This window comes from Jaculus jaculus, chromosome 1 (assembly GCF_020740685.1).
Source record: "Jaculus jaculus isolate mJacJac1 chromosome 1, mJacJac1.mat.Y.cur, whole genome shotgun sequence".
Classification (NCBI taxonomy): Eukaryota; Metazoa; Chordata; class Mammalia; order Rodentia; family Dipodidae; genus Jaculus; species Jaculus jaculus.
The window spans coordinates 219,790,222-219,816,090 of NC_059102.1; the positions used below are offsets into that span (position 1 = coordinate 219,790,222).

The following is a 25,869-nucleotide window of genomic DNA, read 5'->3' on the forward strand; positions in this document are numbered from 1 at the left end:
AGGCCACTGAGCAATGCTAAGGCCCCAGTCTTTGAGTTAAGATGCCCCTGGATTTCCTCTTCTTTTCATACAAGTGGAGCAGTTTGGTTAAGTCTGGAAGCACCAGGACTGGGGCTGATGCCAGAGCTGACTTTAGTTCTTAGAATGCTTCTTATTTCAGTCCAATTAATTTTTTTCTTTTCTTTTCTTTTCTTTTTTTTTTTTTTTTTTTTTTTTTGCCCTCTCATGTCCTCATATAGAGGCTTGGCTAATTCAGCGAACCTTGGGGTCCAAATTCTGCAATACCCTATAGCTCTGAGGAATTCTTGGATCCCTCTCTTAGTGGGGATTTGAGTGATAGCCTGAATTCTAACAACATACTCTTACCTCCGTGGAGTTCATATCCCAAGTAGGTTGCCTTACATGCATACAGTTGAGCCTTTCTGGCTGAAACAGAATGATTTTGACCCATATCTTCAAAGATGAAGACAAGACAAATGAATACAACACCAAACAAAAATATGCTATCAATAATGGTTCTTGTGACACTGCCAAACCAAAACTGAACCAGAAACATACCTCCATCCAAAATCTCCAAATGAGCCACAGAAGGTCAAGGGTGGCCCCTTGATCACTTGTCTAGGGGAATTAATGCTGTGTCCAGCTTCCCTCTTGGACCCAGAAGAGTGCACAAAACCAGAAAACCATAAAAACCAGGAAAAACAAAAAGAAGAGTGGAGAAATCATCTCTGGAAGTTTCTAACCCAATAAAGGAGGGGGCTGGTAGTCCTAGGCAAAAGTTTCCTTTCAATGTCTTGCTACTAACTCCAAAACCAGGAACATGAAAATGGATGGAGATATGGTTCTCATGCCAAGATTAAGGATCTTTCCCTGGTTCAGTCTCTCTAGAGTCAGGTAGGGAGGTTTTGAAATGTGGATCCCGGAGGAGCCTCCAATATGTTATGGGTCTGATGATGCACAAGTAAGATCATCTACTCATAGAATGTGAGGCAAAGTTTTATTGGGTAAAAAAGAGAAAAGAAAAAGAAGAAACTCTGTGATACCAGTTCTGCATCCCAGAGGGCAGAATCTCAGTGGTCAGCCCTGAACTGTTCAGAGTGTCAGCTTTTTATTGGAAGTAACCACATGATGTTTATAGAAAACAAAAACAAAAACAAAAACAAAAAACAGAATGGGAGTCAATACAATAAATCACAATTCACATGTGACAGTTACAGCCATGAAAGTAATTTTAAGCATAATGGGGAATTCATGCATCTTAGCAGCTGATAGGGAAGAAAAAAGAAAAGAAAAGAAGTTGTAAACAGGTCTGTTGGTCAGTTACATGAAGTGCCTGGGGGTGTGAGGTAGGCTTGTGACAAGGAGTTTCCCAGGAGTCTCCTGCTTATCTGTCCTTAAGGAGTTTGCTCAACAATGCAGGCTGGGGTAATGCTATTCACACCTCCTGTTTACCTGCCATTAGCAGAGATTCCTGTTTATCTACATCCTCATCTGCTTAAACAAGTGTTTCATTACATTCTTTTATGAACTCCTACAAGGAAGTGACTTCTATTTTTCTCTAAGTTAGGTATAAAGAAATGTAGAGAAGTATAACATTTTGCTCACTTTACATGTTAAAATTTTAATTAAAGCAGACTGCCCATTATGATTTTTTTTCATAATTAAAACGTTGTCTAGGACTTTAGCATTTTAAAAAGGTAAAATAAAAATGAACCCCAATTTAGGATTAAATGTTTCCCCATTGTGGGAAATGTAAACCCATTTTTAGTTAGATTTTCGCATTTTTTTAATTTCAAATACTTGCAAGTTAAATTAGCAAAATGTTAATGCCAGCTAGAGTACTAAAGATAAAGAGTAGTGTTTTTCTCCCCCTAACATTTCCTCTTCCTTGGAAGGAGTGGTAACAGAGGAAAAAAAATGCTAATGCTAGCAGAGACAAACTGTAAGGTTTGTGAACTACCAATGACCATGCAGGACCACTCTGAGGCAGGGAAAAGTTGTGTACTGGAGTCTGAATTGCCAGGCTGTCTGACAGTAGGAGAGAGAGAACAGCTGGCATGAGTATGGGTAGTTTGGGTTTTTATACAGTTCTTTCTTTTGGGAGGGTGATAAAAAAGACAAAGGATGGGAAATGGAGAGAACAGTAGGGACCAAAAAAGAAGCTAGTGTAAAACCCATGGAAAAATACCAGGAGCCAAAAACAGCCCCCAGATGCAGACAGGCAAACAGCCTTGTGACCCCCAGATGCAGACAGGCAAACAGCCTTGTGACCCCCAGATGCAGACAGGCAAACAGCCTTGTGACCCCCAGATGCAGACAGGCAAACAACCTTGTGACCATAGCTTGACCATTAACCCCGCCTAATGTACTATAGATAACCCTGTCAGGATGTTTCCGAGAAAGAAAAAAAAAAAGAGGATCCCCACCGACTCCAAGTCTATTAATAAGTAACCAGTAATTAGTGCTGGGACTGAAATCATGCTTCTGCTTCTGTAAACCTGCTTCTGCTCTCCCTAAACCCTATAAAAAGAGACCCTTCCCCTTGCCCGGCACGCTCAGCCTCTCGAAGGACTGGGGTGCCTGCAGGCGCCTGTGTGAACAATAAAGCTGCCTCTTGCCTTTGCATCCAGTGGCTCAGTCTTGGTTCTTGGGCGCGGGTCTCCCACCAGGGAAGGTTCCCCCTCCCCCGGGAATCTTACAGCTGGGGGCTCGTCCGGGATTGGGGGACCCCCGCCCAACCCAATTACTGCCCACCAGAAGGTAAGCATTTGATTTGGTGCACCATTCTGTCTGTCTACGTCTGGTAACGTTTTTTGCGCTGCGTTCGAAAATCGGCTCGGATCCGTGTCGTTCTGTATCTGGGCGGCTTGAGAAGGAGCTGACGGGCTTGGACTTCTCCCCCGCCACCCTGGAGGACACTTCAGGGAATTTGGGAGCCCAATTTTTCAGAGCTCAACAAGTATCCGAGGGATACGTTAGTCTGTTGGGTAGACGAACAGTCTCCCCGTCTGAATCTGCATTTTCAGTTTGCTACTGAAGCCGCGCTGCGCGTCTCTGTGCCAGCTGTCTCTCTGTTGTCCTAGTCCTTGGTGTTTGTTTAGTGTTGTCTCTTGACAAAATGGGTCAAAAAATGGTGACCCCCCTGAGTTTAACCCTAGATCATTGGAAAGACATTCGGAAGATTGCTTCCAACCAGTCAGTAGACGTCAAAAAGGAAAAATGGCAAACTTTCTGCTAGGCAGAATGGCCCACTTTCAATGTGGGCTGGCCAAGGGATGGAACTTTTAACCTCTCTACTATTTTACAGGTGAAAGCTAAAGTGTTTGATCGTGGCCCGCACGGACATCCAGATCAGGTACCCTATATAGTTACCTGGGAAAGTCTGGCAGTCGACCTGCCACCCTGGGTCATTCCTTTTATCCCTCCTCCACCTACCCCACCACTGCTTATCCCTGCCCCTACCTCCTCCTCCTCTTGTTGTCCAGTTGATACCAAGAAGCCCCTAAAACCAGTACTTCCCCCGGACCCCAACACCCCCCTTATAGACCTCCTCTCGGAGGAGCCCCCTCCCTATAGGTCTCAGACCCATGATACCCCTAGTCACCAGCCACAGGCCCCTTCGGCCCCACCCAAGCTCCCTTCCCCAGTGGCTGGACGTCTGAGGAGTCACCAAGAGCAACCACTCAAGAAGGAGACTTCACAAGCCTTTCCCTTGAGGCAGGGGCCAGGGGAACAGGTTCAATATTGGCCCTTCTCTGCCTCAGACTTATATAACTGGCGGACCCACAATCCGCCTTTCTCCAAAGACCCTACTGCCTTAACTAACCTGATTGAATCTATCTTAGTTACCCATCAACCCACTTGGGATGATTGCCAACAACTCTTACAGGCTCTTCTCACGACAGAAGAAAAGCAGAGAGTCTTCCTGGAAGCCAGAAAGAATGTTCCAGGCGATAACAGGAGACCCACCCAGATACTAGATGAGATTAATGATGCTTTTCCCTTGACCCGCCCCGACTGGGACCACACCTCAGCAGACGGTAGGGGACACCTACGCCTTTATCGCCAGTTGCTCATAGCGGGCCTCCGTGGTGCTGGGCACCACCCTACTAATTTGGCCAAGGTAAAGCAAGTAATACAAAAACCAGATGAATCCCCTGCTGCCTTTCTAGAGAGAATTAAGGAAGCCTATCCCATGTACACCCCCTATGATCCGGAGGATCCTAATCAGGGGGTAAATGTGTCCATGACTTTTATCTGGCAGTCTGCCCCAGATATTAGAAATAAACTTCAAAGATTAGACAATTTACAAGGACAGTCTCTCCAAGATTTATTAAAGGAAGCAGAAAAAATTTTTAATAAGCGAGAGACACCAGAAGAGAGAGAAGACCGCTTACGTAGGGAGGCAGAGGACAGGGAGGACAAGCTTAGGAAAGAAGCAGAGGACAGGGAGAATGCAAGAGAACGCAAAAGGAGCAAGGAATTGAGCCGCCTCTTGGCCACTGTAGTACAGAACAATGATAGGACTAATAGGTTGGGAGACCAAGGGAGACCCAGACCCAGAGTGGACCGGGACCAATGTGCGTACTGCAAAGAAAAAAGACACTGGGTAAAGGACTGCCCTAAAAGACCCAGGAAACCGACGGATTCCACCCCGAAATCCAACCTGTTTGCCCTAGATGAAGACTAGGGCAGTCAGGGCCAGGAGCCCCCCCCTGAGCCTAGGTTAACTCTTACTGTCGGGGGGCGCCCTATCACGTTCCTGGCAGATACTGGTGCCCAACATTCGGTGCTCACCCAGTGCCCTGGACCCCTGAGCAACCGGACTGCCTGGGTACAAGGTGCCACAGGAGGAAAACAATACCACTGGACCACTGAGCGGAAGGTACATTTAGCCACCGGTAAGGTCACACATTCTTTTCTACACGTACCAGATTGCCCCTACCCATTGTTAGGGAGGGACCTTTTAACAAAATTAAAAGCCCAAATTCATTTTGAAGAAACTGGGGCCAAAGTATCTGGTCCTAAGGGAGTTCCCCTACATGTACTGACTCTTAATCTGGAAGATGAATATCGGCTCCATGACAACTCCCTAAGTGAACCTAAAGATATAAATTATTGGCTAAAGGCCTACCCGCTGGCCTGGGCAGAAACTGGAGGGATGGGATTGGCCAAACAACAGGCCCCCCTTATTATAACCTTAAGGACATTGGCATCCCCAATATCAGTTAAACAATACCCAATGTCTAATGAGGCCTACCTAGGAATTAGGCCTCACATAAGAAGGCTCTTGGACCAGGGAATTCTGACCACCTGTAGATCCCCATGGAATACTCCGCTATTACCTGTCAAGAAGCCTGGTACCGGGGACTATCGCCCTGTCCAAGACCTTAGGGAAGTTAACAAAAGGGTGGAAGATATCCACCCCACTGTGCCTAATCCTTATAACCTGCTGAGTTCTTTACCTCCCTCTCATCAGTGGTATTCAATATTGGATTTAAAGGATGCCTTTTTCTGCCTGAGACTGGCTCCCCAGAGTCAGCCCCTGTTTGCATTCGAATGGAAGGACCCTGACTGTGGAATCTCAGGGCAATTAACATGGACAAGACTTCCCCAGGGATTTAAAAACAGTCCCACCCTCTTTGATGAAGCCTTACATCGGGACCTGGCTGACTTTCGAATCCAGCATACTTCCTTAATTCTGCTCCAATATGTGGATGACCTCCTGCTTGCGGCCTCCTCACATCAGGACTGTCATACAGGTACCGGGGCCCTGCTTGAGACTCTGGGACGCTTGGGCTATAGAGCTTCTGCTAAGAAGGCCCAAATCTGTCAACGAGAGGTCACCTACTTGGGGTACAAATTAAGAAATGGCCAACGCTGGTTAACACCGGCCCGCATAGACACTGTAGCTCACATTCCTGTCCCCCAGAACCATAGACAACTCAGAGAGTTCTTGGGGACTGCTGGGTTCTGTCGCCTATGGATACCACGGTTTGCTGAAATGGCAGCCCCTCTTTACCCCTTGACTAAACAAGGAACCCCCTTCAATTGGACTAAGCCACAGCAAGAGGCTTTTGACAAAATTAAACACTCTCTCCTCTCTCCTCCGGCTTTGGGCTTGCCTGACATCACCAAGCCCTTCGAGCTATTCATAGATGAAAGACAGGGGTTTGCGAAGGGAGTGCTAACTCAGCAGCTTGGACCATGGAGGCGCCCGGTTGCATATCTCTCAAAAAAGTTAGATCCAGTGGCCTCAGGCTGACCACCATGCCTAAGAATGATCGCTGCAGTTGCAGTCTTGACCAAGGATGCAAGTAAACTAACCCTGGGGCAACCTCTGACTGTGCTAACGCCACATGCCATTGAGTCTATCGTGAGACAGCCCCCAGATCGCTGGCTGTCTAATACACGTATGACTCATTACCAATCCTTGCTTCTCGACAAAGACCGTGTGCAATTTGGTCCGGTAGTGGCCCTAAACCAGGCCACCCTGTTGCCCCTCCCTGAGGGGCCAGAGACTCATAACTGCCAGCAGATTCTTGCAGAGGTACACGGAACCAGAAAGGATCTCACTGACCAGCCGCTGCAGGATGCAGATTTCACCTGGTACACGGACGGTAGAAGCTTCCTACTGAATGGTGAGAGGCGAGCCGGGGCCACAGTGACCACCAGAGACCAGGTAGTCTGGGCTAGCGCCCTGCCTGGAGGGACCTCGGCACAAAAAGCGGAACTCATTGTCTTGACTCAAGCCCTCCAGCAGGCTAAAGGTAAAAAACTCAATGTGTACATTGATAGCCGGTATGCATTTGCCACCGCCCACATACATGGGGAAATTTACAAAAGAAGGGGCGTGCTGACTTCAGAGGGAAAAGAAATCAAAAATAAGACTGAGATATTGGCCCTCCTCAAGGCTCTGTACCTACCCCAGAAACTCAGCATTATACACTGTCCAGGTCATCAGAAAGGAAACAGCCCCGAGGCCATAGGGAACAGGTTCGCTGATAAAGCCGCCCGTGAGGCAGCTCTGGGACCCCAACTCTTGATTTTGATGGCCACTGAGGAGGGGACTCCTAAAGCAGCATCTCCAACTCCGGGATGGGAATACACGAATGAGGACTTGGACTTGATTCAGAAACTGGGGGCATCATATGATGCTGCCCACGGCAAATGGACTTACCTAGAAAAGACTATTGTACCTCAAAAGATTACAGCCCTCCTCATTAAGCAACTTCACAGGCTAACCCACATGAGTGCTCAGAAGATGAATACTCTACTAGAACAAAAGGAAACAGGACATCTTTTTCTAAACAAAGGTTCAATCCTAAAAGAAGTTGCAAACACTTGCAAGGTGTGTGCTCAGGTAAATGCTGGACGAGCCCAGATGGCCCTTGGGTCTCGCCTGAGGGGACACCAACCCAGGGCTTGTTGGGAGCTTGACTTCACTGAGATAAAACCGGGTATGTATGGTTACAAATATCTCCTAGTTTTTGTAGACACTTTTTCAGGATGGGTAGAAGCATTTCCCACCAAGCATGAAACCGCCAGAACGGTAACCCAGAAATTACTAGATGATATCTTTCCTCGGTATGGAATGCCACAGGCACTCGGGTCAGACAATGGGCCCGCCTTTGTCTCCCAGGTAAGTCAGTCAGTGGCCAAGGCACTGGGGATCAATTGGAAGTTACATTGTGCATACAGACCCCAGAGTTCAGGTCAGGTAGAAAGAATGAATAGAACAATTAAAGAGGCTTTATCTAAGTTAACGCTTGCAACTGGCTCAAAGGATTGGTTACAACTCCTACCCCTGGCCCTCTACAAGGCCCGAAACACCCCAGGCCCTCATGGCCTAACCCCCTTTGAAATCCTTTATGGCAGTCCCCCACCAGCTGTCACTTTCATGCTTACAGAAATTTCTAATTTTACTGATACCCCCACCCTACAGGCTCACTTGAAGGCCCTACAGTTGGTACACCAGGAAGTTTGGAAACCTCTAGCAGCTGCCTATAAAGAGACAACTAATAAACCGCTAATCCCCCATTCATTCCAGATAGGGGACTCTGTTTGGGTCCGTAGACATCAGACCAAGAATCTGGAACCTCGCTGGAAAGGACCTTACACCGTGCTCCTGACAACTCCCACGGCCTTAAAAGTAGACGGAATCGCCACTTGGATCCACGCCTCCCACGTCAAGGCTGCCCTGACAGAGTACCCAGACAGCACACCACCAAACCTCGCATCATGGAAAGCACATTGCACTCCAAATCCCCTAAAGATAAGACTCTCTCGATCTTAACATGCCTCTTCTTAACTTTCAGTTTTGTGAGTAACGTCTCTGCTAGTCCTCACCTTCCCTTATCTTTGACTTGGCTAGTCATTTCTGAGGGAGGACAAATTATTTGGTCTAATACCTCCCCTGCCCCATTATGGACATGGTGGCCCTCCTTAACCCCCAGTCTGTGCGCCTTGACTGCCCATAGAAAACCTTTTGAAGAGACTTTAAGAAGGACTCACCGGAAGAGACACAACCCTCCTGTTAGCCCAGGATGTTACTCCAAACCTGCCAGATAGTTGTTAAACTCCACTCCATATGTTTGCCCCCAACATGCCCAGGCATCAGACTGTGGAACTAGAGTGGACTATTATTGTAAAAACTGGGGATGTGAAACCACTGGAAATGTATACTGGCAACCCAAATCCTCCTGGGATTTTATTACTGTAACTCGCCTAAATCAGGGTAACAAGATGCTTCTAAACATTACTTTCACTTCTCCCGGCAAGGCAGATAGGACATGGCTCAAAGGCCATACTTGGGGGGTCCGTCTTTACATAGATGGGCCAGACCCAGGTTTCCTCCTTACTATTAAGCTCCAATTATCGACTGACATAAGTCCAATAGGCCCCAACCCAGTTCTACCAGATCAAAAACCTATCCCCCGACTCCCACTTTCCTTGGCCCCGCCTTCTAAACCTACCAATGTTATAATTCCCCCTCCTAAAAGACCAACCACTCATCCCTATAAACCCCAGGGAACAGGTAATCGACTCTTTAGTCTAATACAGGGGGCTTATCTCTCCCTAAATGCCTCTAAGAGTAACTATACCCAAGACTGCTGGCTCTGTTTAACTGCTGACCCTCCTTACTATGAAGGCATAGCCTTACCAGGAAATATTACCAATTCCACTAACATTCCTACTCGATGTCTTGCTGTTGCATCTCATAAATTAACTCTTGCAGAAGTAACTGGCCAGGGCTCCTGTATCGGGACCATACCCACTACTCTTCAACATTTATGTAACAAAACTACTCCTGTGTCCCCTGGAGCTTATTACTTAGAATCTCCAAATGGAACCTATTGGGCCTGTAATACAGGACTGACTCCTTGCGTTTCTGCTATTGTCCTTAGTTCTACTGCTGATTACTGTGTCCTAGTCCAGTTATGGCCACACATTACCTACCATAGATCAGAATCCATTCTTCAGGTATTTGAAAACAGACCTAGGCAGGAGCCCATAACCCTTACCATCGCCCTCCTTTTGGGAGCAGGAGGAATCTTAGCGGGGATAGGAACTGGAACAACTGCCCTGGTACACTCTGAGCAGACCCGAGCCCTACAAGAAGCGATAACCACAGACTTACAGGCCATAGAAAAATCTATTTCTGCTCTAGAAACTTCCCTTACTTCCCTTTCAGAGGTAGTATTGCAAAATAGAAGAGGCCTAGACTTGTTGTTTCTAAAAGAAGGGGGCCTCTGTGCTGCCCTTAAGGAAGAATGCTGTTTTTATGCTGACCACACGGGCATAGTCCGGGAATCTATGGAAATGCTCAGGGAAAGACTAGCCCAGAGGCAGAGATTGCTAGAGTCACGACAGGGCTGGTTCGAAAGTTGGTTTCATAAATCCCCTTGGTTCACCACCCTCTTATCCACTCTCCTGGGTCCTTTGCTCATTCTTGTGCTCCTATTAACCTTTGGTCCATGTATTCTCAATAGGCTGGTACAGTTTATACGGGACAGGCTCTCAGTTATCCAGGCGCTCGTCCTCACTAGTCAGTATCAGCCATTAAGCCAAAATGACATAGGATTATAAGTAAAAGATTTTACTCAGTTCCAAGAGAAATGGGGGAATGTAAAACCCATGGAAAAATACCAGGAGCCAAAAACAGCCCCCAGATGCAGACAGGCAAACAGCCTTGTGACCCCCAGATGCAGACAGGCAAACAACCTTGTGACCCCCAGATGCAGACAGGCAAACAACCTTGTGACCATAGCTTGACCATTAACCCCGCCTAATGTACTATAGATAACCCTGTCAGGATGTTTCTGAGAAAAAAAAAAAAAAAAAAGAGGATCCCCACCGACTCCAAGTCTATTAATAAGTAACCAGTAATCAGTGCTGGGACTGAAATCATGCTTCTGCTTCTGTAAACCTGCTTCTGCTCTCCCTAAACCCTATAAAAAGAGAGCCTTCCCCTTGCCTGGCACGCTCAGCCTCTCGAAGGACTGGGGTGCCCACAGGCACCTGTGCGAACAATAAAGCTGCCTCTTGCCTTTGCATCCAGTGGCTCGGTCTTGGTTCTTGGGCGCGGGTCTCCCACCATGGAAGGTTCCCCCTCCCCCGGGAATCTTACACTAGATAGTCAGAGGGAGAGAGATCAAAGGGCAGAGGAAGAAAAGATGTTACCAGGAGAGGAGCGAGGCTGTCTCTGAGATAAGATCAGCAGAAATCTATATGACTGAGGGCATTGTTAAGTCAGGGGAGTGGCAGTTAGGCAATATAAATACCTAAAGTTGCATCAATCAGACTGCTGTTGTTCTCTTCCTTCATTTCAACTCCATCTTGGTACCCTTGTCCTACCTAACACAAACCAAACACAATAGTCAGAAATCAAGATGCTCTCAAGTATCTGCATGCAAACAACAAACTCAATGGTCAAAACCAAAATGCTTTCAAAGCAAACAAAATGGATACCTTAAAACAAACATTTTGAGAGCAAATAACAAACATTTTGAAAGCAAATAAAAATGTATCCAATAACAATGACAAAAAAAAAAAAGGATCCTAAAACAGCTCAAAATAAACAAAGGGACCATCAACAAAATTAAAGGAGGTCTGAGCCCCCTAATAAATTCACCAACCTGCACTTAAGGAGACAATATTGGTGGTTGGGCACTGAAAGGTTAATAGCCTTCCCTGAAAACTAGAGGGAACTAAAGAGTTTATAATTAACCGTAAGCTTACAAGGCCATAAAGAATGGAGACATCCAGTCTTCCCTAGTCAATTCTGCTAAAGAGCCAATTCTGAGCAAATAATTTTGATCCCTTATCTGCTTCCCTTGGACATGCAGCTGATTCAGTCTCTTTGCCTTAGGATCCTCCTTATGAGTTTGAATGCCAGCCTGACTCAGTGCTTCAGCCTTCATCCTGTGGGAAGGCTGCTGCCCCTCACTGTTCCTCTCAATAAACATACAGATAAAGACTGTTAAGTTAGTCCCAAGTTCCTTTTAAAAGTCACATAATTAAAATTTTAAACAAAATGTTATACAAATCTCAATCGAGATTTAATTTGACAAGTCCTTGCCTTAATTCAAATTATACAAAGTTCTTGTTTTGCTTAGCTTGGCTCTCAGGACTCAAGTCTCTGCCTTAACACAATTGCTCTCACTTGGGGAATTGAAGAAAGGATGAGAGACCAAAAAGAAATAACACATAAATAGTTAAACAATGGCACTGCCATTTTAGGACAAATCATTGTGAACAAAAGAGGAGCCCAGGCTCAGCTCAGATAAGGAACTAGCTGACTAACGTGCTGACCTTTACTTCTGTAACTCATGCTCGCTTGCTCAACAGGACATTCCAGAAATACTTAGCTGTGGGGGCCTCTGGCCTCTTGCAAAAGATAGGTTCTGCAAGCAGTCTTCTGACCAGAGATAAGCAACTAGAAATGTTCCCGCATGCGCCTTCTTGGAACCAATCATTTTAAAAGATGCAATGTGATGTAACCTCTTTATCCCCTTCCCGGTCTTTTCCCTTTATAAACCCCTACTTTTAGAAGGGCGGGGCTTTCTCCCACTCCCACTGCGTCAGTCTGTGTGGATTGAGTCCCTGCTTAAGCTTGACATTAAAAGAAACCTGTTGCTTTTACATTCAAGTGTCTCGGCTTCTGTGGCAGTCCTCTAGGTGAATCCTGGGTGACTGGGGGTCTTGGCTTCTGGTCAGGGATCTTGGCACAACATCGTGGGGGCTTGTCCAGGATCCCCAGACACCCCCCAATGAACCCAGGACCCTGAAGGTTTCTTCTCCGACCAGTTGGGTGAGTAACTGAGTGCTCCTTTTCCTTTTTTCTTTTTTCCCTTTTACTTTCAGTTTGCTGGCAAGCTGCATTCGCGGCATTTGTAATTCTGTAATTCTGAACAGGTCTTATGTCCCTGGTGGATGCACCATAAGGGCAGACCTGGAGGAGGTTTGAGACATCTTGTTCTCTCATTTGAGTGGGGACCCTGTCCTGGAGGACAGAGCCAACCTGATGGGGAGACCAGCTCCCATTCGTACCATGTTTGGCATTGTTGAGCCATCCCTTAAGGACACAGACTCCTTTGGCCATCACGGATTTGGGGAGACCAGCTCCCATTCGTACCGTGTTTGGTATTGTTGAGCCATCCCTTAAGGACACAGACTCGTTTGGATATCACAGATTTGAATTTAGCTCTGAAGTGCGCATAGCTCTCTATTGGGCACTCTGTGTTTGTGTTGTACTTGTGTGTCTGTGTTACACTCACCCTGATCCTACAGATACTTTTCCCTGGACATTTATAACATGGGACAGACACCTTCTTCCCCTCTAGGACTCTGTCTGGCACACTGGAGGGACGACAAAAATGTTGCCCAAGAGAATGGAGTAGCTGTTAAGAAAGGCAAATGGATCATGCTCTGTACCTCTGAGTGGCCCACCTTTGATGTAGGATGGCCACCAGAGGGAATGTTTCATCTGAATACCATATTAGAAGTTGAAAAAAAAAAAAAACACCTGTCTTTCACCCTAGGAATAGACACCCTGATCAAATCCCTTATATTGTGACCTGGAGGAACCTGATAGAAGAGCCTCTCCCCTGGGTGAAGTCTTTCCTCCCTTCCTCACCCCCTCCTTTACAGGTGCTGGCACTTACACCCAGAAGAGACACCAAGCCCACTGCTGAAGCCTCAGCCCCAGTTCTTGCAGGGAGCACTGATGAGATGGACAGGGTGGGTGAGTGCTCTCCCAGAGGGACTAGGAGACATCAGCCCATGCAGCCTTGCCTCCATGTCTTTGAGGGCTGGCAGGTTTCTCCTTCTCCTCCTTTATTTTTGGTTTGTGTCTTCGACAGGACCAGACAAAACGAACTGACAACTGATGTCTCTTGGCTGAGGCCACTCTTCAGAATTGACTGAAGGCCAGCCGTCCTGTGCCTGGGCCCCGACAGCCCATTGGGTGTTGGCAAAAACCCTCTATGTATTTCTCTCTGACATAATTTGAGTTTGATTTCCCAGTGTCCACATAAAGCCAGATTCACAAAGTGATGCATACATCTAGAGTTCGTTTACAGCTTCTGTTTTTCTCTCCTCTCTCTGCTAGCAAATAACTTTTTTGAAAAGGTTTTAAAACAGAGATGTCAAAGATGTTATTTTTCTTTGGCTGCCTTTGATAACAGTTTTCTTTTCACATGGTAAAACTAGAAAGGAAAAATCCACTCCCTCCTATCCAGAGAACTGGCCTTAGAGATAAAAAGGAAATAAAATATATTTCTAGATTTAAAATGTTAAATGAAATGCCTAGATCAAGTTTTAAGTTCCTTAGAATATGTTTAAAGAAATAAACGTTAGCCAGGCATGGTGGTGCATGCCTTTAATCCCAGCACTCGGGAGGCAGAGGTAGGAGGATCGCCGTGAGTTCAAGGCCACTCTGAGACTCCATAGTGAATTCCAGGAAAGCCTGAGCTAGAGTGAAACCATACCTCAAAAAACAAAAAAAACAAACAAACAAAAAAAAGAAATAAAGGTTAGTAAATTTTAGAATCCAAAATTCAAATTTTGTAGAAATGATTTTGTTTTTAGTAATGTTTACAAAATGCCTTATTATGTTTCTGACAACAGATTTATTAGTTTTTTTTTATTTTTATTAACATTTTCCATGATTATAAAATATATCCCAAGGTAATTCCCTCCCTCCTCACCCCCACACTTTACCATTTGAAATTCCATTCTCCATCATATTACCTCCCCATTACAATCATTGTAATTACATATATACAATATCAACCTATTAAGTATCCTCCTCCCTTCCTTTCTCCACCCTTTATGTCTCCTTTTCAATTTACTGCCCTCTGCTACTAAGTATTTTCATTCTCACGCAGAAGCCCAGACATCTGTAGCTAGGATCCACATATGAGAGAGAAAATGTGGCACTTGGCTTTCTGGGCCTGGGTTACCTGACATAGTATAATACTTTCCAGGTCCATCCATTTTTCTGCAAATTTCATAACTTCATTTTTCTTTACCGCTGAGTAGAACTCCATTGTATAAATGTGCCACATCTTCATTATCCACTCATCAGTTGAGGGACATCTAGGCTGGTTCCATTTCCCAGCTATTATAAATTGAGCAGCAATAAACATGGTTGAGCATGTACTTCTAAGGAAATGAGATGAGTCCTTTGGATATATGCCTAGGAGTGCTATAGCTGGGTCATATGGTAGATCAATCTCTAGCTGTTTTAGGAACCTCCACAATGTTTTCCACAATGGATGGACCAGATTGCATTCCCACCAGCAGTGCAGAAGGGTTCCTTTTTCTCCACATCCCCACCAACATTTATGATCATTTGTTTTCATGATGGTGGCCAATCTGACAGGAGTGAGATGGAATCTCAATGTAGTTTTAATCTGCATTTCCCTGATGACTGGTGACGTAGAACATTTTTTTAGATGCTTATATGCCATTCGTATTTCTTCCTTTGAGAATTCTCTATTTAGCTCCTTATTATTTAACTTTTTGAGTTCTTTGTATATCCTAGATATTAATCCTCTATTAGATATATAGCTGGCGAAGATTTTTTCCCATTCTGTAGGTTGCCTCTTTGCTTTTTTCACTGTGTCCTTTGCGGTGCAAAATCTTTGTAATTTCATTAGGTCCCAGTGGTTAATCTGTGGTTTTATTGCCTAAGCAATTGGGGTTGTATTCAGAAAGTCTTTGCCAAGACCAATATGTTGAAGGGTTTCCCCGACTTTTTCCTCTAGCAGTTTCAAAGTTTCCAGTCTGATGTTAAGGTCTTTAATCCATTTGGACTTAATTCTTGTGCATGGCGAGAGAGAAGAATCTATTTTCATCCTTCTGCAGATATATATCCAGTTTTCAAAACACCATTTGCTGAAGAGGCTGTCTCTTCTCCAATGAGTATTTTTGGCATTTTTATCGAATATCAGGTGGCTATATATACTTGGGCTTACATCTGGGTCCTCTATTCTGTTCCACTGATCTAGATGTCTGTTTTTGTGCCAGTACCATGCTGTTTTTGTTACTATGGCTCTGTAGTATAGGTTAAAATCAGGTATGGTGAGACCACCAGCCTCTTTTTTGTTGCTCAGTATTATTTTAGATATTCGAGGTTTTTTGTGATTCCAAATGAATTTTTGGATTGTTTTTTCTATTTCCATGAAGAAAGCCTTTGGAATTTTGATAGGGATTGCATTAAATGTGTAGATTGCTTTTGGTAAAATTGCCATTTTCACGATATTGATTCTTCCAAGCCAGGAACAAGGGATGTTTCTCCACTTTCTAGTGTCTTCTGCAATTTCTCGCTTGAGTGTTTTAAGGTTCTCATTGTATAGATTCTTTACTTCCTTGGTTAGGTTTATTCCAAGGTATTTTATTTTTTTTGATGCAATTGTGAATGGGAGTGATTATCTGATTTCATCCTCTGTGTGTTTGTTGTTAGCATATATGAAGGCTACTGATTTCTGTGTATTTATTTTGTATCCTGCTACATTGCTGAAGGTTTTGATCAGCTCTAACAGCTTGCTAGTAGAGTCTTTAGGGTCCTTTATGTATAGAATCATGTCATCTGCAAATAATGATAACTTGATTTCTTCCTTTGCAATTTGTATCCCTTTTATGTGTGTCTCTTGCCTTATTGCTATGGATAAGACTCCCAAAACTATATTAAATAAAAGTGGGGACAGTGGACACCCTTGTCTTGTTCCTGATTTTAGTGGAAAAGCTCCAGTTTTTCCCCATTTAGTAATATGTTGGCTGTAGGCTTGTCATAAATAGCCTTTATTATATTGAGATATGTTCCTTCTATTCCCAGTCTCTGTAGGACTTTTATCATGAAGGGATGTTGGATTTTGTCAAATGCTTTCTCTGCACCTAATGAGATGATCATGTGATTTTTGTCCTTCAACCCATTTATGTAATGTATTACATTTATAGATTTGCGTATGTTGAACCATCCCTGCATCTCTGGGATAAAGCCTACTTGATCAGGGTGAATGATCTTTTTGATATACTCTTGTATTCTGTTTGCCAATATTTTGTTGAGAATTTTTGCATCTATGTTTATGAGGGAGATTGGTCTGTAATTTTCTTTTTTTGTTCTATCTGCCTGGTTTTGGTAACAGGGTGATGCTGGCCTCATAGAAGGAGTTTGGTGCCGCGGACTGACTCTCAGGGAGATCAGGACCGAGGGAGAACAAGGGCGAAGGCTCAAGGAGAACTCGGGATTTGGCGAGGAAATGACAGACAGACACACTCTAGGTAGAATATGCTGCTGCAATTTACTGAAGGTTTCATGAAGATTGAACAGGGAAACTTAGCAAGCCAACAAGTGATCTCAGAAATCATTAATCTAAACAATCTTAAGTATTGTTCTATTGTAAGCATACATGCAATGTTGATCAGGCAGGAACTGTACCCATTTTTTAAGAAGGATGCCTTGCATCGTTGACCACAGCTTTACATGAATAGAAGCTTGGGGTAAGGGATGTAAGGTGAACAATAGGTTATTTATTTTTTATAAACCGAGCAGAGAGCCATCTCTTTCCACTTATAAGATTATTTATATAATCCTCATATTCATTATAAAAGTGTTTCTATCCAAAAGACCACCAATATTTTAAGGCTGGTTTAATGTTTTCCAGGAATTCTTTTCTTTCTTGTCTAGAGTATAAGTACCAAGGCTTACGTGTCCTTGCTAAGCATTTCATAAATGGAAGAGAATGCCATAGCCTCCTTATTCCTTCATAATTCATTCATCTATTACCGAATTCATCATATCCTCCCTCATAGGGGAGTGGATCTAGGTAGTTCCCAGCTCTGGGAGTCTACTATCAGCCCTTGATCAAGTACTGAACATACCCCCCAGGAAGCGTTCTGGTGGGAATACCCCAACTTTTGTAACTTCTTTTCTGCAGAATTGTCATGCTTCTTATGAACATTACCGATTAACATTTCTACTTTCACTTTCTCAGGATCAGTATTGTTCTAAAACATCATAAGCTGTTTCTACTTTACACCATCTAAAAACTGTTTTAGAGTTAATTTTTTATTCCTAGTAGAGTTATACATTTCCTCCATTGCCCTAATCATAGGAGGGGCACATTCAATACTCAAATTGTTTTTTGTACTCTGATTGCATGCATGATTAATAGTAAGCGTAGCGTAGAAACTAGCTGTTCTTTGACAAACAACTAGAAGGAAGCAGGAAAGAAACAGAGCGCAGAAAACAGCTCATTGGCGCCAGCAATTAGGTCGTCGTGACATGGGCAGCAGGAACCATTACAGTAACTGACTGCCAAGGGGTCACTGGGGGCATCCCTCTGAAGAGTGCTGGCCCTCTGTCCTCAGCTCTCATCCAGTACAGAAGCATCTCTGCTTGCTACACAGCCGACGTCGCCGTAGACGTACCAGTTTGGTAGAATGCCTTCTTTTTCTATTTCCTGGAAAAGCTTAAGAAGCAATGGTGTTAGCTCTTCCTTAAAGGTCTGGTAAAATTCAGCAGTGAATCCGTCTCGGCCTGGGCTTTTTTAGTTGGGAGATTATTGATAACTGTTCGGATCTCCATGTTTGTTATAGGTCTATTTAAGTGATTAATCTCATTTTGATTTAATTTAGGTAGGTCATATAGATCAAGAAATCATCCATTTCTTTCAGATTTTCATACTTTGTGGAGTATATGCTTTTATAGTAAGTCCCTATGATTTTTTGAATTTCTCTGGAATCTGTTGTGATGTTACCTTGTTCATCTCTGATTTTATTAATTTGTGTCTCTTCTCTCTTTCTTTTGGTCAGATTTGCTAAGGGTTTATCAATCTTGTTTATCCTTTCAAAGAACCAACTCTTTGTTTCATTAATTCTTTGGATTGTTCTTATTGTTTCTATTTCATTAATTTCTGCCCTAATCTTTATTATTTCTTCCCCTCTACTGATTTTTGGTTTGCCTTATTCTTCTTTTTCCAAGGCTTTAAGGTGAAGCATTAGGTCATTTACTTGCAACCTTTCTGTTAATATAGGCACTCAAGGCTATAAATTTACCTCTTAGAACTGCCTTCATTGTGTCCCAGAGATTTTGGTATGTTGTGTTCTCATTATCATTTGACTCTATAAATTTTTTGATTTCCTTTTTGATTTCTTCATTGTCACATTCATCATTTAGTAGTGTATTGTTTAGTTTCCATGATTTTGTGTATGCTCTATAGCCTTTCTTGCTACTGATTTGTAGTTTAATTCCATTGTGGTCAGATAGAATGCAAGGAATTATTTCAATTTTCCTGAGTTTGTTAAGATTTGCTTTGTGTCCTAATATATGGTCTATTTTAGAGAATGTTCCATGTGCTGTTGAAAAGAATGAATATTCTGCAGCCTTTGGATGAAATGTCCTGTATATATCTGTTAGGTCCATTTCTTCTATGACCTCATTTAGTCCAGATGCCTCTCTGTTTATTCTTTCCCTGGATGACCTGTCAATTGATGAGAGTGGGGTGTTAAAGTCACCCACCACCACTGTGTTTGGTGTTATCTGTGACCTTAGTTCTAATAGTGTTTGTTTGACGAATTTGGGAGCCCCCATGTTAGGTGCATATATGTTTAGGATTGTAATGTCCTCCTGTTGGAGTGTGCCCTTAATCAATATAAAGTGACCTTCCTTATCTTTCTTGACTAACATCAGACTAAAGTCTATCCTGTCTGATATTAGGATAGCAACCCCTGCTTTTTTTCTAGGCCCATTTGCTTGAAACACTGTCTTCCAACCTTTCACCCTAAGATAATGTCTATCCTTTGTAGAAAGGTGAGTTTCTTGGAGACAACAAATTGTAGGATCCTGCTTTTTAACCCAGTCTTCAAATCTATGTCTTTTCGTTGCGGCATTGAGACCGTTGATATTAAGAGATATTATTGAAAGGTGTGTATTTATGTTTGCCATTTGTGTGTGTGTGTGTGTGTGTTTCTGGTTCTACCTGTGCTCTCTTCTGTTAACTGGTATTTGAGTATAGCTGGTTTTTTCTAGGTTCTTTATGTGTGTCCTTTTCCTTTTGTTCAGCATGGAGGATTCTATCAAGTATTTTCTGCAGAGCTGGTTTTGTCTTCAAATACTCCTTTAACCTGCTTTTGTCATGGAATGTCTTTATTTCTCCATCTATTTGAACGGATAACTTTGCAGGATAAAGTAACCTTGGTTGACAGTTGTTATCTTTCAGAACTTGGAATATATCACTCCAAGCCCTTCTGGCTTTAAAAGTTTGTGTTCAATAATCTGTTGTAATCCTGATGGGCTTGCCTTTGTAGGTAACTTGATTTTTCTCTCTAACTGCTTTCAATATTTTTTCTTTGGTGTGTGTGTTTGGAAGTTTGATTATAATATGGCGAGGAGAGGTTCTTTCTGGGTTTTGTCTGGCTGGGGTTCTAAAGGCTTCCTGTATCTGTATTGGCACCTTTTTCCCAATTTGGGGGAAATTTTCCTCTATGATTTTGTTGAAGATGCCTACTATGCCTCTGGAGTGGATTTCTTCTCCTTCTACTATGCCCTAAATTCTTATATTGGATCTTTTCATAGTGTCCCGACTATCTTGAAATTCCCACTCATACTTCTCTATAAGTTTGTCTTTCTCTTTGTTGGACTGCATTAGGTCTGCCACCTGATCTTCTAGCTTAGATATTCTGTCCTCTCCCTCATCCATCCTACTGGTCAGATTTTCTACAGAGTTTTTTATTTCATTAACTGTGTTCTTCATTGCTAGTAATTCTGACTGGTTTTTCTTTATTATTTCTATTTCCCTATTTATGTCTTGGATTGCCTTCTTTATTTCATTAAATTGGTGTCCTGCCTCTTCTTTGATTCCTTTGATTTCCTCTTTGATTTCCTGTGCAGGCTCTGGATGCTCTAGAACTCTTCTACTTCCCTGCTGCCACTTCAATTTCCTATACACCTCACTTTTTAGTAAAAGTGTGTATTTTGCTGAGTTTTTTTGGTCTTTCCCCCCCTAGGCTGCTTTGGCGTGGTACCTACGCTGCCATCTTAACCGGAAGTCTCCAGATTTATTAGTTTTTACCATACTTTTACTAATGCACACTAAATTGATGTAAAAACTAAAGTTTTAAAATTATACGTTTTCCTTTAGAGTAACCCTTATTTTCTTTGCTTAATAATATCTGCTTGTATACTTACAACATAGACTCTTAAATATTCTGTTTTTTACGAGCGTTTATAAAAGTAGTTTACAAGCTGGGCCTTTAATCCCAGCACTCAGGAGGCAGAAGTAGGAGGATCGCTGTGAGTTCAAGGCCACACTGATACTACCTAGTGAATTCCAAGTCAGCTGGGCCAGAGTGAAACCCTACCTCAAAAAGACAACAAAAAAAGTAGCTTACAAAGACTTGATATTTCATCCGGGGATCAGTTAGCCAAATCAAGAGCAGTTGGTTCCCCACCATGGCTGTGTGTCACTATTGCACTTGTGTGGGCATCACATCAGGTTATTTGTTGCTAATTAGGTTAGATAATGAGTTCTTGGACAGATATTGGTCATTTCCTCCAGTCTCCCATGTAACACCTTCTGGCACTAGACACGCTGACTATCTGGGGACTGACTCTATCCTGGCTTCCAGCCATGCCATTCCATTTTACGTGTCAGCTGCATATGGAGTCTTCAGCAATAGGGTCTTACCACTGGCCTTTGGTGGGTCATCAAGTACTCTGACAGAAATCTGTCATTGTTTGGGGAAACCTTCTGGGTTTCTTTGATCAAAAGCTCATTGTGGATTCTAGCCCCAAGCTGGTAGTGGGGGTTACAGGTCAGTGCCCACTAAGAAATTGAGGAAAAACATAACTAATATACAAGAGTTAGAGAAGAGAGATAGAGGGGGAGGGGAGAGGGGGAGAGGGAGGGAGGGAAGATGTAGAAGACTTAGGTTAGTCTTGATCCTACCCTCTCCAGTGTCTTGTGGTTCAGGTGTTTCCTGTAAGGGTCTAATGAAGGTTCAGCCATTTGGTCTGTCTTTTAGGAAGTAGAATTTTATGGTACCATTGCCATTTGGGTCCAGATTACTGTTTTCCACCCTTTGATGCCCTCCCTGCCCTCCCCATCCATCCTATTGTCTAGTCCATGAGGTGCTTTCTGGGTATGTAAGTTATCTTGGGTAGATTCAGGTTAGGTGTTGTAGATGAGTGAGACTATGTGGCAATTTTTTTTTCTGTGATTGGGTAAGTTCACTGAGAATGATCTGTTCCAGGTTCAACCATTTTTCCTCAAATTTCTTTGTGTCATTTTTTCTTACTGCTGTATAGAATTCCATTGTGTAGATATACCACATCTTTGTTATCCATTCTTCTAATGATGGACATCTAGGTTGATTCCAGCTTTTAGCTATTATGAATTGAGCTGCTACAAACATGGTTGAGCAAATCTCTCTGGCCTGTGGTTTGAAGAATTTAGGGTAGATGCCCAGAAAGAGTATAACTGGGTCTTTTGGTATATCTATAGTCAGCTTTTTCAGGAATCTCCATATTGCTTTCCAAAGTGGATGTACCATCCTACATTCCCACCACCAGTGAATGAGTGTTTCTGCTTCTCCACATCCTCACCAGCATTTATTTTCATTTGATTTTTTGATGTTGGCTATCCTTATTGGGGTAAGGTGGAATCTCATAGTTGTTTTAATTTGCATTTCTCTGATGATTAGGGATGATGAACATTTTCTTAAGTGTGTGTTTGTCATTTGTATCTCTTCCTCTGTGAATTGCCTGTTCAACTCTGCGCCCCATTTTGTGATTGGGGTATTTGTCTTCTTATTGTTTAGACTTTTGAGTTCTTTGTAAATTCTAGAGATTAGGCCTCTATCAGTTGGATAACCCAAAAATATTTTCTCCCATTCTGTGGGTATTCTATTGGCTTTGCTTATTATATGCTTGTCTGTAAAGAAACTCTTCAGCTTCATATGATCCCATTGGTTGAGTGTTTAAGAACTTGAGCCACTGGGGTTTTGTTCAGGAAGCCTTTTTCCATTCCTATATCATGGAAAGTACTTCCTAAATTTTCTTCCAGTAGTATTCGAGTTTCTGGTCTTATGTTGAGGTCTTTGAGCCATTTGGATTTGAGTGTAGTGCATGGTGAAATGTGTGGATCAACTTTTCATTTCCTGCATGTGGTTATCCAGTTTGTCCAGCACCATTTGTTGAAGATGCTATCTGTTCTCCAGCCTATATTGTTCAGGCCGTGGTCGAATATCAAGTAGCTATAGTTGCTTAACCCAAAATCCGGGTCCTCAAGTCTACTCCATGCTGTTTTTATTACTATGGCTTTTATTACTATGGCTTTGTAGTATAGCTTTAGATCAGGTATGGTGATGCCACCAGAGGTATTTCTTTTACTGAGGATATGTTTGGATATGCGTGGCCTTCTGCCTTTCCATATGAAATTTGAGATCATTTTTTCTATCTCTGTTGATAACACTGTAGGGATTTTAATTGGAATTGTGTTAAATCTATATATTGCCTTTGGTAGGACTGTCATCTTCATAATGTTAATTCTGCCTATCCAGGAGCATGGGAGGTCTTTCCATCTTCTCAAGTCCTCCTCAGTTTCTTTTTTGGGAGTTTTTATATTTTCGTTGTATAGATCTTTTCCTTCCTTGGTTAATGTTATTCCAAGGTATTTTATTTTTTTTGTTGCTATTGAAAATGGTTAGATGTAATCCTTGTTGGACTGGGTGATCTGCCTGGATTTTCTAGCATTTTATTTTTCACGTTATTTCTTTTGTGCTGTGGTCTACCCATGTCAGTGTACAGGCAAGTAGTTGGGTGGAGCAGCCTGGGCTCTAGCTCAGTGAGAATCCAAGGCAGCCTGGGGCAGCTGTAAGCAGCCTGGGTTTTTGCTCTCTCTTTCCAAAGCAGCCTATCTACTGCCTGACATGGGTGCCAAAGTTGCCTGAATTCTCACCCAGTAATGCACCAAACCTGCCTGCCTTCGAGGTTGAAAGGGGACTGAGGTAGCAAGCCCTGAAGGTGCCCAAACTCTGGCTGGGAACACTGGGACCTGCAAACAGTCTGCTCTCCTGCCTCAGGGGAGTGGGCGATGGGTGGTGACAGACAGAATGGGGATGGCATCTGTGCTGGCGCTAGTGACTCAGTGTGGGCTTGTGTGGGACTGGGCCCACTGCACATGCAATTGTAGTGCAGAGGCAGGTGATGTGGGCATGGAATCGGGACACAGCAGAAGCTGGCTGGTGGGCAAGCAATCAGAGCACAGGAGCAGGGGGTCTGGCAGCCACCTAATCATGGCAGAGGTGGCCCCCATGGGTGTGCAAACCGAGCACAATGTGATGGGCCAACACACATGATCAAAGCACAACAGCGGAGGTCCGTGAATCAGTGCAGTGGGCTGGCGGGTGCACGATCAGAGCACAGCCGCTTGGAGCGTGGGGCGTGGTGGCTGTATGGGGGTGGGTAGACCACACACCTGAGGGGGGATCCGTGATTCCCTGTTTTTCCCCACTCTGTGCCCTCCCATTGGCAAGAAGACCCTGATAACCCTTAATTTCTTGCCTTTCTTTCCCCAGTATCTGCAGCGCAGCTAGGCGGTTGCCATCTTAGCCAGAAGTCCTCCTGTTTGCCTTCTTTCACCCATGTTAGCTTCTCTTTGAGTCCTTGTTCAACTCCCTGCTGGCCAGGGCAATTGTGCCCAAGAACGTGGGGCCAAAGGTACGAAATGTGACCTGGGCATCACTCGAGTGGATGACCGTCCCAGCCATTTGACCGCCACCCCACCGGAGGGGTGAGTGAAGGTCTGCATAGAGGTCACTACAGGCAATATACCTGTCATACACACCTGTACCGCGATTAACACATAAAAGCCCGCCTGCGAAACTGATCTGTTTGAGGTAAGCGATGAATTTTAGGCAATTAAGGTAAAGACTATTGAGTCATTTGTTCTTAAAATTGTGGTTATACCCATCGGGGAACCCCCCCATGCCAGTTCTCCAACCAGGAACATTGCCCTCTGGTCTTGCCATTTCTCCTCTTTCCTTTTCTACCATGGGACAGACCCTAAGTAAGCAGAAATTGTTGAAAGGTTAAAACTTCTCTCAAGGCACAAGGAACATGGGTTAAAGAAAAAAAAGATTTAACAAAGAGTGAAAAGGAACTAATTGCCATAGTAAAAGATATTTTAAAAACACAAAAAATTGACATTACTTCAAGTTCTTTTTGATTTTATCAGGAGGATTTGTTCTCTCTCTCTCTCTCTCTCTCTCTCTCTCTCCCCCCCTGTGTGTGTGTGTGTGTGTGTGTGTGTGTGTGTGTGTGTGTGTGTGTGTGTGTTTATGTGTGCTCATTGTGCTTGCTAGTCGTGTCTTGTTTGTGACTGTTTGTAACTAAAGAGATGAGATGGACGCAGGTGACATTCCTTTCTCTTCTAGAAAACCATTCAAGGAAATCAAAGACCTAAGCATAGAAATTAAAAAGGAACAGTTAAATGCCTTTTACAGGAGTAAATTTGCCAGATATTTGTTCTAGATCAAGTTCACCTTACATAGAGGATTATTAAAAACAACAAAACTTCCTCTAAAGAGGTAACTTATAATTTGTCAGATATTAAAAAAAAAAAAAAAGATTGTAATGTCCTGTTACTTAAGAGGAGGAGGCAACTAATCTGACTTCTGAGCCAGCCTGCCTCAAGATAAGAACACAATTTGCCTTAGCTACTCCTAATAAAATCATTTCCAAGTGTGTTATTGGTATTAATGATATAAAATTATATTAAGACTGCTTTCTTTTTAGTAATAGGATTAATCAATTCGGCGTAATTTTTTAAAAGCCTTATAAGAAAGATAATCGCTTCTCGGCCTTTTGGCTAAGATCAAGTGTAGTATCTGTTCTTATCAGTTTAATATCTGATATGGCTTCTGTCTGAGAACAATATATTAAAAGGAATTTTGGAGCTTAGAGTTGGAATAGGAGCTTGCTCCATCCACTCCACTCATTGACCTGGTATTGCAGTACTTCCAGGAATGGTGCACCCCCTCAGGGAAATTAAAAAAATAGAAGAGAGAGAGAAAAGATAATTAATGATGGGGTGAGATGAATTGATTGAAGGAACTGGGAAAGAATTTTTCAATGTTGGGACATAGAATGCTCATTAAAAATGCTTTTTTAGTGGTACTGAGAATGTTAAAATATATGGATAAAGATGTGCGTATGTAGGAAAGAATTTTCAGCCTAAACCTAAATGCCATGCCTAAAGTTAGAGATTCTTCAACTGTTTACAGACTCTTAAGGATACTCTAAAAGTTTTATATAGGGACATAATCTTAATCTAAATTCATCTTACATTAGACACAGGTGAT

At 43.2% G+C, this 25,869-nt stretch overlaps 1 non-coding gene across 1 annotated transcript; it reads left to right on the forward strand.

Annotated features, from left to right (window-relative positions):
• Positions 1-25,356: 25,356 nt before the first annotated feature.
• LOC123458009 lies at positions 25,357-25,547 on the forward strand. Its single transcript, XR_006635344.1, has one exon. It is a non-coding gene; the product is annotated as a U2 spliceosomal RNA (small nuclear RNA).
• Positions 25,548-25,869: the final 322 nt, after the last annotated feature.